The sequence below is a fragment of the Penaeus monodon genome, chromosome 30 (assembly GCF_015228065.2).
Source record: "Penaeus monodon isolate SGIC_2016 chromosome 30, NSTDA_Pmon_1, whole genome shotgun sequence".
Taxonomy (NCBI): domain Eukaryota; kingdom Metazoa; phylum Arthropoda; class Malacostraca; order Decapoda; family Penaeidae; genus Penaeus; species Penaeus monodon.
Window position 1 is genome coordinate 15,702,090 of NC_051415.1, and position 430 is coordinate 15,702,519.

Sequence of the window (430 nt, forward strand, 5' to 3'; positions counted from 1 at the left end):
TTTTTTTTTTGTGTTTTGGGGGTGTGTTTTTGTGTTTTTTGATATAGTGATAGTTTTTTTTTTCTATTTCATATTACAATAACATATTCGCACTGTTGTGAGGATGTCGTTTTTCTGTGTGTACAGAAAAAAAAAGCGTAAAGGGAAAATTGACCCGAAAGTGCTCGTTTCCACCTTCGCTCAAATGAGAGCAGAGAAAATGCGATTTCAAGGAGTTTTCGTACACTGGAAGAACAGTTAGGATAATCTAGTGGACCTGTAAACACAGAAACCTCTTTCGTCATTGCAAATATCTCTCAGTGATTGCTCCAGCGCTCGTCCTCTTGCGCTTTCACTTGTGCGTATCATGTAGTGCATTTATATTGACAAACTGTGCGTGTGCGTGAGGCCGATGGACAAAAGAAGAAACAGGATTTAAGAAAGGTGTGCA